A 15,683-nucleotide genomic window follows, 5' to 3' on the forward strand; every position below is an offset into this window, starting at 1 on the left:
CAGATGAGAGGGGCTGAGGGGGTGGATGAAAAAGGGGAAGGAATTAAGAAGTGCAAACTGGTTGTTACAAAGTAATCATGGGGGTGTAGGGTATAGCATAAGGAATATAGTCATAATATTGTAATAACTATGTATGGTGTCAGAGGGGTACTAGATTTATCAGGGTGATAGATGGGAGGGCAGGGTGAAATAGGTAAAGAGATTAAGAAATACAAATTCGTAGTTACAAAATAGTCATAGGGTTATAAAGTAAAGCATAGGGAATATAGTCAGTAATATAGTAATAACTATGTATAATGCCAGGTGGGTACCAGACTAGTCAGGGAGATAACTTCTTAAATTATATAAATGTCTAACCACTATGCTGCACCCCTGAAATTAATATAAAATAATATTGGACATCAACTGTAATTGAAAATTTTTTAAAAGGAGGAAAAATGGTGAAGGGTAATAAGAGGTCCACATTTCCAGGTATAAAACAAGTCAAGGGGATGTACTAAATATATGGCATAGGGAATATAGTCAATAATATTGTGATAGCGTGGTACAGTGTCAGATGTTTGCTGGACTTAATAATATAGTGATTACTTGTTTAGGTCCATAAAAGTTGAATAACTACTAGTCTGTTGTATGCCTGAAACTAATATAATATTGTATGTTAGCTATATTTAAATAAAAATCTGAAGAAAATAAAAAATAAGCACGAACACGTGGAGTGCAGATGAGGGAATAGAGGCAAGTAGGAGCTGGTGAACTCAGAAAGGTTAGACTGGATTACAAGGACCTTGCCGGTCCTCGCAAGGACTCCAGCTTTTATTCCAAGTGAGATGGGAGCCAGAGGGTTCTGAGAAGAGCAGTGATATGATATGATTTGTGTCTAAAAAGATTCCTCTGGCTGCTGTGTTAAGAATAAACTGCAGGGAGACAAGTGGGGAGGCTGCTGGAGGCGGGCAGGTCAAAGATGATGGCGGATCAGAGCAGGATAGTGACAGTAAAGAAGGTGCTAAGTGTCAGGGTCTAAATATATTTTGAAGATGGAGCCCAAAGGATTTCCTGACAGGTGCTGATTAAAACATATATTACACTGCTAATATATGACAAGCACTAGCTATGAACTTCATCTAAGCCAGATTTGCCCAAAAAAATGTCACCCAGGCTTTGACTGGTACCAGTTTTCCCTAAGACAGATAGCACTACGGGGCATTTCTCAGTTTCAGTGTCCCACAATTTGGTCTTCAAACATTGCCTCTTGGATCAGAGCCAATATAGCCTGCTGACACTGTGAAATGTGGTGTTATTATTAGTCACCCAGCATATACTCCATGGTATGTACATTAAGAAAATAGATGACCCAAGTCCTACATAAATCCTTCATTCTCCTGTTTTATTCCCCTGTCCATCACTACCCTCATTTATTCTTAATATTCAGGTTTTGCATTCAAGGCCAGGTCAGCTCTGGAGGACTTCCATCTTCCTCCTCTCACATCTGCCCGGTCCTCCTTCTGAGACCCACACAGCCTGAGGACGGGAAAATGAGTCATCCGTCTTCTGTAACCATATGGATAAGATGTAGTCATTACCGTGTTGGCATTTTTGTGCTTCAGAAGCTAATTAAGACAATTAGCTATTAAATACCAAAAACAATTAAGCTAATTGAAATAAACCATATGCAGTTTACACCCTTACGTAGACAAAAAGTTAACATGTGGCTAGATGGTAGCACTACAGACGTTCTGGTGCAAAAATAAATCAGGGAACACGGCAGCCGAAGACAGAGGTGTCTTGGCATCCAATCAGTTTCCACCATAAAAATGTTTCTCAAAACATTTGGCTTGATTTTTCAGAGGTTTCTTCTATATTGAAAAAAAAAAAGTGTATCCCTGCCCAACTGTTCCTTTCAGGCTATAAAACAGCAGAATCATCGTGTTCTGCCTCTGACTCAACGCCATGGCTGGCTGCAGCATCCAAAGATGCTCAGAGGAGAGAAACAGCCCTCTCAGAGGACCTCTGAAGATTATGTGTAACATAACCAGATCTGTAGGTGGAAAGCAGTTTACTATGGTGTCAGGTTGTGGCTGGAAGTTTTAGATCACATATGTAAATTCCAAATGGAGGGGCGAGGGATTGAGACCCAGAGGAAGGAAGAGAAGCCATAGAGACCAAGGGAGACTTTATAAGGAATGTGTGTTTATCTGGAATTTTTTTGGCTGTATGTGCCAAAAAAATTCAAACAGAATTTGCTTAAGCCAAAAATGGAATTTAGCTAGGAAGCATGTGATGCAGGGAACAGTGCCTCAGGGACTCCCAGGGACTCAGCCTAAATAAGACTATTGTCTGTCTGTCTGTCCCTCTCTTATCTGTCCAGCTTTGTGTTGACCACATTCTGGCTGCAGGGACGTCCTTTCTTTGTGGCAGGATGCTGCCAGTGCCGATTTAGCAACCCTAGTGGATGAAGAGTACTCCTTATACCCAATGTCCATGTATCCCCTCATCTGTGCATACCAATGGACCAGTCACTATAGCTACAGTCTGAGATAGGATGGTTAACCAGGTACCTATCCACAGGCCCACCTCTCCCCATTCCCATCCCACCTGTGGCCAAAAAGAGAAGCATGGGAGGAAAAGTTTGCTGGAAGAGCATAACCAAAGGCCCCTAGGTCAGGGTGCTAAAGAAAGGATCAGAGTTGGATGAAGAGAAAGTAGAGAGGACATTGCCTAGGGAACCATACACAGATATCTAGCATTCATAAGGCTCTATTTTTTTCCAATTCTGTCATTTATCTGCTGAATATTCAAAAAACAAGATTGACAGCCAGGATTCCTTTTCCCAGCATCCACTTTACCCACACTCCACAAATGCCATGTGTAAAATGAGAGCAGCAATAAAGTAGAGAGAAAATAGCCTTAAGAAGAGCCCAGCTTTTTCCTCTTCTCATAACTGATCTGAGTCATTATCCATTTTTTGATGGATATTTGTCATTTGGTTGGGAGTAGGAGTAATCATAAGCAGTGATGTCCTGGTAAAAGTTTAACAGCCTGCTATGAAGAGAGGGATACCTAATTTGCAATGTTTGCTCATTTCTGTGGTGTAGATACTCCCACTGTGGCTAATATCCAGCTATCAACGTGATGTCACTGAATGCATTACTGGAAAGAGAGTCACAGTAGCACATTATTTTAGAATATCTCCACCATACAGGTACAACAGGCATGAATAACTTCAAGGGCATAGATAATAGTAAAAGTAATAAAATAATAAGAAGTGACACGTTTGAGTATTAAATACCTTTGGTTTTATGTAATGTATTTAGTTAAATTTCTATAATTTACTTTTTAAAATTAAGCTTTTCATTCTGAGATCAATATCACAAGAATATTGACCTTGACCCAGCCAAGATACAGAACGTTGCCATCACAACAATGACCCCCTCATGTTGCCCTTTTATACCCATCCACTTTCCTCCTACCCACAGCCCCTGGAAACCACTCACCTATTCTCTATTTCTACAATTTTATCACTTTAAGAATATTATATAAATGGAATCATACAGCGTGTACCCTTTAGGATTGACTTTTTTCACCCCGCATTATTCTCTGGAGATACACACAGGTCACTGTGTGTATCAAAAATTCATTGTTTTTCATTGCTCACTAGTATTCCAGTTTGTTTAGCCATTTACCCATTAAAGAACATCTGGGTTGTGTCCAGTTTGGAGCTATTGTGAATAAAGCTGCTATAAACATTTGTGTACAAGCATCTGTGTGAACATAAATCTATTTCTCTGGAATAAATACCCAGGAGTGCAATTGCTGGGTCATATTGTACTAACATGTTCAGCTTTTTAAGAAACTGCCAGACTCAAAGATAGTTGAGCAAATAAACACTGTGCCTGCTTCCTTCCATGAACACATTAAAATTACAGTTATAGAACAATCAAGCTGGAGAAGCATCTGAAGTCTGGATGAACAGAAGTTTTATAAATAAGGATATAAAGAAGAAGCCACACAGAGACTGGTAGGAGGTGTGGAGACATGAAACAGGCTGACCCCAAACTTCCGTGTGGTGGTTGAGAACCAGGAGGGATATTTTGGCCTCGGAAGTTCCCCCCAGAGGAGCAAGAGACCCCAACCCCACACCAGCCCAGAGTACTGATGTCAGGAAGAGGAGGCCTCACAACATCTGGCTATGAAAAACGGGGGATTCACGACCATCTGGGTGAGATGGAAGGCTGCGTTAAACTCAGACATCCTCTTAAATGGCCCACACACAGACTCTCTCACCCCCAGGCACTCACCCTGGGCTCCAAAGGAGGAACGATGACTCGGGAGGCGTCAGAGGCAAACGGGGGGCAGACTGAGTTGTGTGGCTTCCGGACAGGGCTGGAGGACAACCACAATTTTCCCTGTGTGGGTCTTCCTCCCATACAGCCAACAGGTGGGCATCATCTTTCCTGTGTTGAGCCCTCCCCCACAGGCCAAATCTGAATCTGATTGGTCTGGTGAGCTCTGCTGCTCCATTATGCTGACACAATGGGAACCCGCCCTACCCAACTCCCACAATGCCAGAGGCACTTTCTCATGAGTAGCCAGCCCCACCCACATTGCATTCTTTCTCGGAAAACTATTGGAGTTCCCGGGCCTCAGGTGGGCTGAGACTGGCCTCGGTGTGCTCTGATACTTTTACTGAGTAGCTCCAGGCTCAGCACTGGCACCAAACCAGAGTCTACATTAACCTGGCGACCACGGCTCTTCCCACTCTAATGCCTCCCTGAGACTCTGCCTCACCCAACTCGCATACCGCACAGGCTTTATCAGTGGCTGAACCTTAAAGGAGCTGGCAGGTGGCAGCAGGCCTGGGGTGTCCTAGTTTTTTGCAGAGCTACCCCAGGCCTGGTACTGGTGGGAGCTGTCCTTAGTTTGCAGTGTGTCTTCTCCTACGTGCCTCTGACTTTAATTTAGCACAGGCAGTGAACAACCACAGATAGCTTTATAGCTTCTACCATGTAGTCCCCAGCTGGTCACAGACAGTGGGTGACCTAGGCCTGTACCAGAGCCCCTGCCAAGATGGCCCAGAACCAACATACTTGGAGGTGGGCTTCAGACCACAGCAGAGCACTGCCCAATTAGCCCTATAAGCAGCACACACAAAGGGTGGTCCTAACAGGCACCAGAGCCCACTGGGGTGAATTCCACTCAGTGGGGTAAGCCCCCAGCACAGCAGCTTCTAAGCTGTGGACATGGCCAAACCCCACAGCCAATAAGCCTGAGGGTGAATCACAACTACTGACATGCGAATAGCAATCAAGTCTCAACTATAACAGAAAGGCACATACAACCCACACAAGGGACACTCCTGGAGAACCCAGAGCAGGTGACCAGGGAGACTGTGCCAGGGCCCCACAGAGCACCTACTACATAAGGCCACCCAGCCAAGACTGGCAGACATAGCAGATACACCTAATATATAGAAACAAACAGACAGACAGTCAAAATGAGGAGAAAAAGAAATACATCCCAAACGAAAGAACAGGATAAAACTCCAGAAAAAGAACTAAACGAAATGGAGGCCAGCAATCTACTAGAGTCTGAGTTCAAAACAATGGTTAAAAGGATGGTCAAGGAACTTAGTGAGAACTTCAACAGAGAGATAGCAAGCATAAACTAGGATATAGAAAATCATTAAAAAAAGAAAAAAACAGTCAGAAGTGAAGAATACAATAACTGAAATGAAGAATGCAGTAGAAGGAATCACCAGCAGACTAGATGAAGCAGAGGACTGAATCACGATTTGGAAGACAAGGTAGCAGAAAACACCTAATTGGAACAGCAAAAAGAAAAAAGAATCTAAAAAAATGAGGATAATTTAAAAGGCCTCTGGGACAATATCGAGTGTATGTAACAACATTCACATCATAGGGGTACCAGGAGAAGAGAGAAAGCAAGGGATTGAGAATCTATTTGAAGAAATAATGATGGAAAACTTTCTTAACCTGGTGAAGTAAATAAACATACAAAAAAAAACAAAAATAGACATACAAGTCCAGGAAGTGCAGAAAGTCCCAAACAAGATGAACACAAACAGGCCCACACCAAGACACATCATAATTAAAATGGCAAAAGTTAAAGACAAAGAGAGAATCCTAAAAGCAGCAAGAGAAAGGTAACTAGTAATTTTAAGGGAGCCCCCATAAGGTTGTCAGCTAATTTCTCAACAGAAACTTTGCAAGGCTAGAAGAGATTGGCACAAAATATTCAATGTGGTAAAAAGTAAGGACCTACAACCGAGGGTACTTTACACAGCAAGGCTATCATTTAAAATAAAAGGACAGGGGTGGCCAGATGGCTCAGTTAGTTAGAGCGTAAGCTCTGAACAACAGGATTGCTGGTTCAATTCCCACATGGGCCAGTGAGCTACGCCCTCCACAACTAGATTGAAGACAACGAGCTTCTGCTGAGTTGGCGGAGGTGCAGCTGATGGCTCAGTTAGTTAGAGCAGGAACTCTGAACAACGAGGTTGCCAGTTCAATTCCCACATGGAATCGGGGCTGTGTCCCCTGCAACTAAAGATTGAAAACAGCGATTGGACTTGGAGCTGAGCTGCGCCCTCCACAACTAGATTGAAGGACAACAACTTAGAGCTGATGGGCCCTGGAGAAACACACTGTCCCCCAATATTCTCCAATTTAAAAAAAAAAATTTTTTTTTATGTTAAATCAAAGGACAGATAAAGAGCTTCCCAGACAAGAAAAGGCTAAATGAGTTCATCATCACCAAACCAGTATTACAAAGGATGCTAGAGGGACTTTTTTAATACGGAAAAAATAAAGAATAAAAGATCAAAATTATGAATAATAAAATGGAAATAACTATATACGTATCAATAATTACTTTCAATGTGAATGGATTAAAAGCTCCAATCAAAAGACACAGGAGAGCTGAATGGATAAGAAAACAAAACCCTTACATATACTGCCTACAAGAGACTCACTTCAGATTGAAAGACACACACAGATAGAAAGTAAAGGGATGGAAAAAGTTATTTCATAAAAACGGAAACAAAAAAAATTTTAAAGTTGGGGTAGCAATTCTCATACCAGACGAAATAGATGTGAAAACAAATGCTGTAACAAGAGACAAGGACCCAGTAATCCCACTCAGGGTATTTATCCGAAGAAACCCAAAACACTACTTCAAAGGATATGTGCATCCATATGTTCATTGCAGCATTGTTCACAATGGCCGAGATGTGGAGGCAGCCTGGGTGTCTATCGATGGAAAAGTGTATAAAGAAAATGTAGTGCATATATACTCATACAATGGAATATTGCTCGGTCATGGAAGGGAATGGGTTCTTGCCATCTGTGGCAGCATGGATGGACCTGGAGGGCGTTGTGCTGAGTGGAGTGTCAGACAGAGAAAGACAGATGCAAAGTGATTTTGCTTATATATGGAATCTAAAGAACAAAATAAACAAAAAAAAAGATCAGAAACAAACTCATAGATACAGAAAACATTATGATGGTTGCTAGGTGGAAGGGGGTTGGGGTGTGGGCGAAAAGAGGAAGGTTTTAAAAGGTGCAAATTGGTTGTTACAAAATAGTTATGAGGATGCAGGGTATAGCATAAGGAATATAGTCAATAATATTGTAATAACTATGTATGGTGTCAAAGGGGTACTAGTTTTTTGGGGTGATAGATGGGAGGGGGTTGGGAGACAGAGTGAAAAAGGTGAAGGGAATAAGAAATACAAACTGGTAGTTACAAAATAGTCATGGGGGTGTAAAGTAAAGCATAGGGAATATAGTCAATGATATGGTAATAACTATATATAGTGCCAGGTCGATACTAGTCAGAGGGATCACTTCTTAAAGTATATAAATGTCTAACCACTATGCTTTACACCTGAAATTAATATAAATATTGAATGTCAATTGTAATTTAAAAATTAAAAAGGGGGGGAAAGGTGAAGGGGAATAAGAGGTCCAAATTTCCGGTATAAAACAAATAAGTCATGGGAATGTAATATACAGCATAGGGAATATAGTCAATATTGTGATCGCATCGCATGGTGTCAGATGGTTGCTGGACTTATCATAGTGATCACTTCTTTAGGTATGTAAATGTTGAATAACTATAGTGTACCCCTGAAACTAACATAATATTGTATGTTGGCTATATTTTTAATAAAAATCTTTAAAAAATAAAATAAAAGTACACATGCCTCAGAAAGAAAGAAAGGAAGGAAGGAAGGAAGGAAGGAAGGAAGGAAGGAAGGAAGGAAGGAAGGAAGGAAGGAAGGAAAGAAAAGAAACTGCCAAACTCTTTCAGAGTAGTTGTTCCGTTTCACCTTCCCATCAGAAATGTATGAGTGACCCAGTTTCTCCACGGCCTCACTAGCTTTTGGTGTTGTCACTATTTTTTGTATAGCCATTCTGATAAGAGTGTAGTCATATCTTGTTGCAGTTTTAACTTGCATTTCCCTAATGGCTAATAAAGTTGAATACTTTTTTCACATGCTTATTTGCCTTCTGCATATTCTCTTCAGTGAAATGCTTTTCATGTGTTTTGCCTTTTTTTTTTAATTAGATTGTTTTTTCGCTATTAAGTTTTGGAAATTCTTTATATAGTCTAGATACTAGCCCTTTGTCAGATACGTGGTTTGCAAATGTTTTCTCCTACTTGGTAATTTATTTTTTCATCCTCTTAACAGGGTCTTTTGCAGAGCAAAATTTTAAAATTTTGCTGAAGTCCAATTTATCAATTTCTCCTATTATGGATCATGCTTCTGTTGTCAAGTCTAAGTAAGAACTCTGCCTAGACTTAGATACAAAAGATTTTCTCCTATTTTATTCCAAAAGTTTTATAGTTTTAAGTTTTACATTTAAATCTGTGGTCTATTTTGAGTTCATTTGTATATAAGGTGTAGGACTTAAGTTAGTGTTCATCTTTTTCCTATGAATATCCAATTGCTCCAGCACCATTTGTTGAAAAGTCTGTCTTTCCTCCATTGAATTACTTTTGCACTTTTTGTCAAAAATCATTTGGGCATATTTGTGTGGCTCTCTATCTGAGGTCTCTATTCTGTTCCATTAATCCTGTGTCTATTCCTCCATCCATACCCACAGTCTTGATTACTGAAGCTATGTAATTAGTCTTGAAATCAGATAAACTAATTCAGCCCACTTTATTCTTCTTTTTCAAAACTGTTTCAGCTATCAGTTCCTATGCCTTTCCATATACATTTTAGAATAATTTTGTCTTTATCTACCGAAACCCTTGCTTAGATTTTAATAAAAACTGCATTAAAATTATATATCACTTTTGGTAGAATTGATACGATGTTGAGTCTTCCAATCCATGAATGCAGTGTGTATCTCCATTTATGTAGATCTTCTTTGATTTCTTTCATCAACTTCGTGTAGTTTTCAGCATATAGACTCTCTACATTTTTGTTATATTTAAGTATTTCTTCTATTTAATAGCTGTAAATGGTATTGTATTTTTAATTTTGGTGTCCGTGTGTTTATTGCTAGTATATAGAATGCAATTAATTTCTGTATGTTTATCATGTATACTGTGGCCTTGTCAGACTCATTTCTTAGTTCTAGGAGTCTTATTTGTTTTCTTCTACAGATTTTTTAGGGTTTTCTATGTAGACAATCATGTCATCTGCAAAGGGGGACAATTTTATTTCATCCTTCTGCTCTGTATGGCTTTTTTTTTTTTCTTGCTAATTGTACTGGCTAGAACTTCCAACACTGTGTTGAATAAGCATGGTGAGAGAGGACATCCTTACTTTCTTCCTGATTTTAGTGGTATCACATTCAATTTTTCACCATTAAGTATAATGTTAGCTATAAAGTTTTTTGGAGATGCCCTTTATCACATTGAGGAAATTCCTTCTCTATTTCTATTTTTCTGAGAGTTTTGATCATGAACGGATGTTGAATTTTGTCAAAGGCTTTTTTCTATATCAGTTGATATGATGTATTAATATGGTGATTTCATTGACTGATGTTTTTAATTGAAATAACTTTGCATCTCTAGAATAAGCCCTCCACTTGGTCATGATATATAATTCTTTTTATGTATTGCTGAATTATATTTGCTAATTGTTAAAAAGATTTCTTACATCTATATTCATGAGAGATACTGGTCTTTAGATTTCCTTTTTTGTATTATCTTTGCCTGTTCTTGGTATCAGGGTAATACTAGCTTCATAAAATGAATTAAGATGTGTTCCCTCCTCTTCTATTTTCTGGAAGAAATTGTGTAGAAATGGTGTTATTCTTTTTTAAATATTTAGTAGAATTCTCCAGTGAAACCATCTGGGTTTTGATATTTCATTTATGGGAATTTTTAAATTAAGAATTCTATTTCCTTAATTGTTGTAGATCTATTCAAATTATCTCTTTTATATTGACTGAATTGTGGTAGTTTGTGTTTTTTGAGAAATGGTTCATTTCTTCTAAGTTGTCAAGTTTATATGTACAGTCTTGTTTATAGTATTCTCTTATTAGTCATTTGATATCTTCAGGGTAGGTAGTGAAACCATTAGTTTCATTCATAATGATGGTAATTTGTGTCTTCCCTCTCTTTTTTTCTTTATCAGTCTTGCTAGAGGTTTGTCAATTATACTGACCTTTTCAAAGGACCGTCTCTTCGTTTCATTGATTTTCTTTATTGTTTTTCTGCTTTTTGGTTTTACTGATTTCTGTCCTTATCTTTATTATTTCCATCCTTCCTTTTGCTTTGGGTTGAGTTTGCTTATCTTAATTCTAGATTCTTGAGGTAGGAGCTTAGCTTATTGATTTGAGACTTTTCCTCTTTTCTAGTGTATGCATTTACTGCTATAAATTTTCCTCTCTGCACTTAGTTGTCCCTCAAATTTTGACATATTGCATTTTAATTTCATTGAGTTCAATAACTTTTATTTCCCATGAGACTTTCTTTTTGACTCGTAAATTATTAAAAGTGTGTTATTCAGTTTCCAAGTGTTTGGAGATTTTCCTGTAATTGATATTCCAGCTTGATTCCATTGTGGTCAGAGAATAAAATGTATGATTTCAATTTTTTAATTTGTTTCAATTTGTTTTATTGCCCAAGATATATGGTCTATCTTGGTATATGTGCCATGAGCACTTGAAAAGAATGTGTAATTCTGACATTGTTGGGTTACTGTTCTTATAAATGTCAATTTGATCCTATTGATGGTGTTTTTGAGTTCTGCATCATTGCTGATTTTCTATCAATTGTTCTATCGATTTGAAGTCTCCAGCTATAATTGTGATTTGTCTGTTTCTCCTTTCTGTTCAGTTTTTGCTTTGCATATTTAATAGCTCTGTTGTTTGGTACACACACATTTAGGATTGCTAAATCTTCTTTGTGGATGGGGACTGATTTATCATTATATAACATTCCTTTCTGTCTCTAATTGCTGGGCAGTGTGAAAGTTCTGACTCTCCACTGGGCCTCCTCTGAGACCACCCAAATGGGAGGGAGAAGGGAACCTCATCACTGCTGCACGGATACAGAAAACCAGGTCTCCTCTTTGGTATCCTATGACCGCGTCCCAGCAGGAATGTTGAGATGCCTTATCACCATCTCTCAAGACTAGAAGTCTAAGCTCCCAATTTAGCCTTTGTTAGCATGGGTGGGGGTGGGACCACAGTCTTCTGTGGGTTTTGGCACTTATTGTCTGCAAGTTTTCTCTCTTGCTATGTTGCCCAGTTCCTGGTCCTTTGCCTAGAGAAAGCAGTTTGTTGGAGCTTTTTTTGTCTGCACCCATTGGCATTTCTTGTTGCCAGCTTCTTCAGCTCCAAGTCTGGGAAATATGAGGCAAAAAGAAATCCCAAGAAACTCACTGATGTATTATTCCTCAGGTCCTAAGTTCCCTAGCTGGTCTGCCTCCTTCTCTCCTCTTTTCAGAGTCTTTTTATGTTTCTCTTATATATAATGCCCAAGGATTTTAGTTATACTTTTCAAGAGGAATAGGAAGAACTACACCTACTATAACTTACATTTTAATAACGGTTGTGTTTAATAATTGGCTCAAGTCCCTGAAATTTTAACAATGGGCTCTCGTAAGATGGCTCCAACACAACACTGCTATGAGTCTCAGGGAGTCATAGCCCACTGCCCACCACAGAATCTTAAAAAGTACATACTCTTTCCCTGCCTTCCCTGCAGCTTGGGCACAGGCTCGTGATATAAGTTGCCCAGACACATCCACCTGAGACCTTGGACTCTCTGCTGATGCAGAGAGGCAGGATAGTAGCAAATCCTCCTGGTGGCCACTCCAGGAACAACATGGCAGCAATACCCATTTGGCATCCACCACCAGGGGCTCAAACTCGTATCTCATGCTCAGTGGTGGCAGCTTTTTTCTCTCCAAGCTTTTTCTACTCCGTGTCTTTGACAGTAATTCTGGCTAAGACTGCTTCTGAGCTGGATTTTACCAGTGGTTTTCTGAGTAGCTTTTCAACAGGTTTATTTCTGCTGAAACTGGCTAGAGCTGGCTTGTGTTGGATACAAATAAGAATTCTGACGGGTGCATATCCATTGGCTCTCAAACCACTCTGGAAGACAAAAACCTCAGGCTCTACCATGAAACATCCTTATTCTTGCTCAGGGGAAATGATTTGCGGAATAACTTACAGCAAACAGAACAGTGGAACTCCACCTAGAAGGGCTTGCTGAGCGGGGCTTTTAGGAGCCCAAAGCCATCACGACTTAACATGCTATCTTAGTTGCCAAACGCCCTCATCAGCTATTCTGATTCCCCACATGGTAGCATAGGTTTAATTATAGTCTCTCCCCATGAGATGAGCTGTTTGGCATTGGACCACACTAACCAGCCTAACCGTGCGAATGAGACAACACCTGGGACACTAAAATCTTATTTCCCCTTCTCCACTCCCCCTTCACCCTCCTCCCTCCTGCACCACTGAAGACTCACTCACTGGTTAAAGGAAAGGTTTTTATGTCCTCAAGGTGGCTTTTGTGCACAGAAAAGACTACCCATAGCTTTCCTTGGGTCTTGAAAATTAGTATTTGATTTATTAAATGTATCGTTTCAGAAATTTATGGCTCTTCCTTAAGCTTTTAAAATCAGCTTAGGAATCTTATTATCCTATGTATAAGTCTAGCAAATATTAACAATCACTTTGAGAGGGCTTTTGATTAATGTTCAGTCCCATTTATACACTTAGTTAATTAAACCTCTTTAACATTTTAAGCAGCATTTATAAATTTAATATATTCAATTCCTTTTTAAGTACTTCATCTGACTAAGAAACCTTCCCAAGTACTAAAATGACTCTTAAAGATTTTAAAAATAAAGCTCACAAAAAACAGTGACGCTTAAATTCTCTTAACTTTCCAATCTCTATGTAAACTCAGAAAGATTTAAAATCACACATCTCAATCAATTATTCAAGTGCAAACAGAAAAAGCAGAATTTTAGGAGTGGCCCATCATTCTCATAGACAACTTGTCATTAAAACTGCATGTATATAATGTGTCACTGGCATGGGCTGAACGCTTGTGCCTGCCCCAAAACTCCTATGTTGAAATCTGAACCCCCACAACGTGATGGTATTCAGGAGGTGGAGCTTTAGGGAGGTGATTCGGTCATGAGGGTGTAGCCCCCATGAATAGGATTAGTGCCCTTATAAAAGAGACTCCAGACAGCTCCTTTGTCCCTTCCACCGTGAGGACACAGACAGAAGACAGAAGGTTTATGAACTAAGAAGCAGGCTCTCACCAGGCACCAAATCTGCAACACCTTGATCTTGGACTTTCCAGCCTCAAGAGCTATGAGAAACAAATTTCGGTTATGTATAAACCACTGAGTCTATGGTATTTTGTTATGCCAGCCGGAACAGGCAAAGACAATAACATATGCACAAATCTTTTTAACTTGTAAATACAGATGCTCCTTGACTTACAGTGGGGTGAAATCCCAATAAACCCATGGTAAGTGGAAAATATCGTTAAGTCAAAATGCATTTCATACCACACTGTAGAGTATCAGTTGTTTATCCTCATGATCACGTGCTTGACGGGGAGCTGCGGCTCACTGCCGCTTTCCAGCATCATGAGAGAGTATTGCAACTGCTAATTGCTAGCCCAGAAAAGATCAAAATTCAAAATTTGGTTGCTACTGAATGTGTATCATCTTTGCACCATTGTAAAGACAAAAACTTGTAAGTTGAACCATTGTGAGTCAAGGACCATCTGTATTAAAACTCCAGTTTTGATTCCTTTAAACATTTGTGTGCTGAACTTTAATTTTTCCTGGGCTACTATAATGTCTACCCATAGGGAGATAATTTCCTTCTCTCTAACTGAGGCTGTTAATCAATGAGAGATTTTGTGTGAGTGCTGACTGGATCCTCATTGGTGACTCTGTGGACCAATCAGGCCCTAGCTCCTGTCTCTCATATTCTAACTTTAAGATGGAGGTGGCTGAGGAGACCACTCCCTTAGATACAAGTGATTGATTACTAATTTTCAAACCACCGTCCATAACCCTTCTCCAGGGCCCACTCCTCATTTTGCATTTATTTGACACTTAAGGCATGTAACTATATATTTCTCCATCTAACTCTAAAGAATCCTGCATTCTTTTCATATGCTTCGTATCCCTTGAAACTGCAGTTCTTGTGGATATTAAAATTTTATCTAATTGAATTTTGATTATCTCTCGGAGTTTTGTCTGATTATTCAGTCATGACTCCCAAAGTCATTCTCCAAGGTCATTGCTCTGCCCCCACACCACACCCTACCTCACCCCCTGTGGTCCTTGACTTTCTAATTCCCCTGAGAAAGGAAAAGTGAGCTTCCCCGAGATCTATGCTCCCTTCCACCTGGGAGGCTAAGGAAATAATTCTAAAGCTTAGTAATTTCGCCCAGGGGTTGTTTGGCAGTTATCATGGCACTAAAGCCTCCGGCTTCCCACCCTTCTAGGAGCAGGCATGGCAGTGGTCCAGGTCTGTTGGAAGAACAAGGATCACATAAGAGGTCCTGGAGCCAAACTCCTAATCTCCCAAAAGGATGAGGGGACATAACCAAAGTCGCCAGCTAGTGCTGGAACCCAGGACTCCCAATTCCCAGCCTGTTCTGGCCACTCAACTTCAGTGCCCTGAACGAAAGTCAAGTCAGCAGATCCAGGAAAGAGTTCATGGATCACAGCCCCAACCAACCAGCCCAAACTTAGGGTGTGCTATGTACAGCCCTTTGGTTGCTGGGTAAACAGAATAGAAATAGGCATAATTCCTGCCCTTTCCAAAATAAATATACATACCATGTATTTGTATTTCCATACTAAGGGGTAGTGATAATAAGAAATGACTTTCAGCTACAGTGGGAATGGGGGGTAGGTCTGTGCCCCAGAGAGCAGAGGCTGGAGGAGAGAAAACGGGGCAGAACGGACGCCTCCAGGAGTCCCATCTTTGGGGAAAGTTCTTACAAAAAAGCCCTGTACATGATGCGCCCTCCAAAAGCCAGAATGAAAAAGCTGCCCTGGCCCTCCATCATTAGCATTTTGAAGAACCACTGGAGAAACAGGAACAGACAGCTAAGATGGAACATGCGCCCTCCGGCTGGCTCGAGTCCCAGCACCATCTCTCAGGCTCCCCATCCATCCTCATCTTGTCTCCTATGGCTCCTGGGGCCTCTGA

This window comes from Rhinolophus ferrumequinum, chromosome 8, assembly GCF_004115265.2.
Source record: "Rhinolophus ferrumequinum isolate MPI-CBG mRhiFer1 chromosome 8, mRhiFer1_v1.p, whole genome shotgun sequence".
Classification (NCBI taxonomy): domain Eukaryota; kingdom Metazoa; phylum Chordata; class Mammalia; order Chiroptera; family Rhinolophidae; genus Rhinolophus; species Rhinolophus ferrumequinum.